The following is a 4,274-nucleotide window of genomic DNA, read 5'->3' on the forward strand; positions in this document are numbered from 1 at the left end:
AATCTAGTGCATCTTCAGGATTTTTATCCCTAAATTCACCATTACACATCATTTGAACAACCTGTCTACTTTGGGGTATTAAGCCCTCGTAGAAGTAAGTGACCAATCGCCAAGTTTCAAAACCATGATGTGGGCATATGTTAAGCAACTCTTTAAACCTATCCCAACATTGGTATAATGTTTCTCCATTTTTTTGAGTGAAAGAAGTGATTTGCCTTTTAAAAGAATTTGTTCTATGAGGTGGAAAGAATTTTTTCAAAAACTATTCTTGCATGTTATTCCAAGTTCTTACTGATCCAAATCTAAGGTTTTGTAGCCAAGTTTTAGCTTTATCTTTTAATGAAAAAGGAAAAAGCTTTAATCTAATTATGTTCATGCTACAATTTTGGTCCGTGTATGTTTTACAAACTTCCTCAAAATCTCTTAGATGCAAGTATGGATTCTCATATTCTAAACCATGAAATGTTGGTAAAAGCTGGATAATACCTGGTTTAAAGTTGAATCGAGATGCTTCTAGAGGAAATACTATACACGACGGTGCTCGAGTTTTGGTTGGATTCATGTAGTCTCTCAAAGTCCTTGGTTGATTCTGATCATGCCCATGTTGAGATTGATTGTCTCCCTGATCAATTTGAGGATTAAGTTCGCCCAAAACGTTTTCGCCTTCATTCTCATCCATGATTGGTGGTGGAGATTGAGATCTACGAATTAACCTGCCACTTGAAGATCGAGACCAACGTCTCATGCAATGGTTATGTTATAAAGATAATATTTACACAAATTGATAACAAAATTAAAAAAAAACAAATAATATAAGTGTAAAAAAGAAAATTAAATAACAATTTTGGTGGTTGAACCCACCAATTAACAATAAATTAAGTATAAAATAAATGCAAAATAAAAAAAATGGTGGTTGAACCCACCAATTAAAAAAATACAAAATTAAATAACTGAAAATAAAAATTAAGAGTTAGTAGTTAGTTTGGTGGTTAAACCCACCAATAAAGCAAAAATAAATAAATACGAAATAAAATAAATGTAGAAAATTAAATAACTGAAATTAAATAAAAGTTAGGAGTTAGCAGTTAGTAAGTTAAGAGTTAGTAATTAGAGTCAGTAGTTAAAGTTAGTTTGGTCCAAATTAAGTCCAGAATATGTCCAAATATGTCCAAAGTATGTCCAAAATATGTCCAAATATGTCCAAAGTATGTCCAAATATGTCCAAGTCTTGATTATTTTGAGGAATTTTGTCTAGGGATTTTATTACAAATTATTTTTAATTTTATGGTCAAACTGTAATTTTTAAAAGTTTAGAATAGCAATTTGGGATGAAGATGAAACGACTGAAAGATGTTGGGGTCAAAGTGTAATTACCAAAAGATTCGGCTAGAAACGGGAAGTGTTGGGGTGAAACGAAAAATATGAAAGATATGGGGACACAAGAGATTTAATAAGGAAAAGGGGGCAAACGAAATTTTACATATAAGAGAAAAATAAAAACGGAAAAACAAACCAAATAAAAAAATTTTTCTCCAGCAACAGTGCCAAAAACTTGACACAACTTAAAAGTAATTTTTAACTCCCAAGTATAAGAGTGTCTTGTTATATTATAACTCAATGAGTCCGAGGTCAATCCACAGAGAAAAGATTTAATTAATTTATTTTATTTTAACTAAAAATTGAAATTAAAACTTAAATATAAACAACTTAATTTAAATGAAACTATAAAATTGAACTAGTTAGGGTTATGGATCCACTCTTAGAAGTAAATAAAACTTAATAAATTCTTTTTGCTAATTGTTTTTAGATTTATTACCCAAAATATTAATTATACAAATTATTATTATTTTCCCTTTAATTTTATGATGGATTAAGTATTTATTGTGCCAAAATTTAATTTATCTACAATAAGTCAAAATACCATTTCACCATGCCTTATATTAAGATCTTAAGAATTTATTGTGCCAAATTCATTTGTTTGTCTACAATAAATCAAAATTTCAAAATATAAAACATGTGTAAAATTAAATAGAAAATAATTTAATTTATAAAATTAAAAATAGAATTTAATTAAATCATATTTATTTCCTAAGAGTTTCACCTTCCCCTAACTAATATTATTTAGTTAAGCATAATTAAAATAAAAAGAAGTAGTAAAATTGAATTACTTGTAATTAAAAGTAATAAAAACAACAAAAATTGGAAATAAAACTAATTTTATTTATCAAAATAATTATACAAAATATTAAAAACACACCTGGAAATCAAGATTACAAGGAGATGGAGAGAATTTGAGAAGAAGAGAGTTGTAGAGACATGATTAAAACATAAAAATGAGGCCCTATTTATAGAAAAATAAATTCATAATCCAATGCTTTGCGGTCCATCATAGGCTTCATGCATGTGCTCCTCACAACCCGTAGATCAAGATCTAATGGCTGGTCAAACTTCAAAAGTCAACATCACACATGGCATCATTTGATTCGTCCGATTTACCCAAAGAACGGTTGAGATTTGGCGGGTTAATGGGTGGATCGGGTCGACCCGAGTACAAAGATTCGGATCCTCTAACTTGCTTCACCAACCATTGCCACGTGGCACAATCATGGCCATTGAATCATAAACGGTTGAGATTTGGTCAAGATTGCCAGCCATCCCATGCACTCATATCTATTGTAAGCTCATTTCATCATCCAATCAGTGCTCGGTCAACAGGAAAAGTCAACTTTTTTTACACAAGCTCAATTTTAAGCCGATCTTGATTGATCTTAAGGTTTTAGGACCACCGGAATCCAAATTTGACCTCCGTTTATCTGTTTGGAGCCTCGAAGTACGTGAAATTAATATTTTTCCTAATAAACACATAAAAATACAAAAAATTAAATATATTTAAAACATAATTAATAATTCATAATAAATTACATAAACACAAATATAAATTATAACATAAGTATAAAATAACATATTATCGCTTGATAATTAAACAATTTTTAATACTAATCAGTTACAATGCTCTTCTTCTATTTATATTGGACTTGTCACTCTCGAATTTAATTAAATTATGTTTGCTGACAATTATGAAATCTTAGTCAATGTTATCCATTTCATTTTCTTTGTCAGTTAATTTTTAATTGCAATATTAATTTTAATAATCTAATTAATTAGCTAATTTATGAAATATTAATTTCTACTAAATCAATTGCAGGATTGTTATTAAAATGATAATTATTTCATGGTACAAAAAAATACCCATTTTTTATTAATTATAATTTCAATTTTTGATTTAATTGAAAAAATTCATTTAATTATAATTTACATTTCGCGCCAAATTTGATTTTCCCGCCAAAAATTCAAAATATGGTGCACAAATTTAAAAAAAAGGGGCCAAATTCAAATTTATTATATTCCCGTCTAAATAAAGTTATGACAATTATGTGACTAAAATTATCTATCACAGATTATGACTGGTATTGTTCTGTCATCAATTCTTGACGGTGGCTACAATGACGGTATGAACAACCGTCATCCACTCCCTACTATGACAGATTTTGTCTGTCATGGTAGGCACTTTTTCTTGTAGTGTCTTTAGATAATCGGGCTGGAGGTTATCTTCCAAGTGGTGAAAAATAAATTGGCACCCACAATGTAGAAAGCATACCTCATGATAGAGTTTGGCAAAGGCTTCTACTATACACAAGAAATTTTTGAATTGGCATGTGAATTCAACATCAACTAAAACCATTAGAACAATCTTTGCCAGCTCAATATATCTAACCTATGATTGATATGCTCAGTTGCTAGTTAGACCAATCAAGCTTATTCTACATACTCTGCTATCAAGCATGCTCTGCAGGCTATATATCAACATCAACAGTATGATCATACTCTCTAACATCCCCTCTCAAGCAAAATGTTCCAGGAAAAACATTGAGCTTGCATCATAGATAATGACAATGACCATAAGATAATGCTTTTGTGAAGATGTCTGTTGTCTGATCAGCACTAGGAATATAGCATATATCAATTTGTGTAGCTAATACTTTCTCTTTAATGAAATGAAAATCCAATTCAACATGTTCATCTCGGCATGATAGACTGGATTACTTGCTAAAGCAATGGCCCCTTGATTGTCACACCAAAAAAGAGGAATAACATTTGATTTCAGCTGCAATTCAGAAAGTAAAGCTTGAATCCATAAAACTTTTCTGAGGTTGCTGAAGTTAAGTGTCTATACTCAAAACTTTGTACTAGACCTAGAAACAACATGTTTTTTT

The 4,274-nt window shown here is 29.9% G+C and overlaps 1 non-coding gene and 1 pseudogene across 1 annotated transcript; both read left to right on the forward strand.

Annotated features, from left to right (window-relative positions):
• The window catches only part of LOC18031694, a 58,782-nt pseudogene that overhangs the window by 39,912 nt on the left and 14,596 nt on the right, over window positions 1-4,274 (forward strand).
• Window positions 120-228, forward strand: LOC112101634. Its single transcript, XR_002907657.1, has one exon. It is a non-coding gene; the product is annotated as a small nucleolar RNA R71 (small nucleolar RNA).

This window comes from Citrus clementina, unplaced genomic scaffold (genome assembly GCF_000493195.1).
Source record: "Citrus clementina cultivar Clemenules unplaced genomic scaffold, Citrus_clementina_v1.0 scaffold_9, whole genome shotgun sequence".
Taxonomy (NCBI): Eukaryota; Viridiplantae; Streptophyta; class Magnoliopsida; order Sapindales; family Rutaceae; genus Citrus; species Citrus x clementina.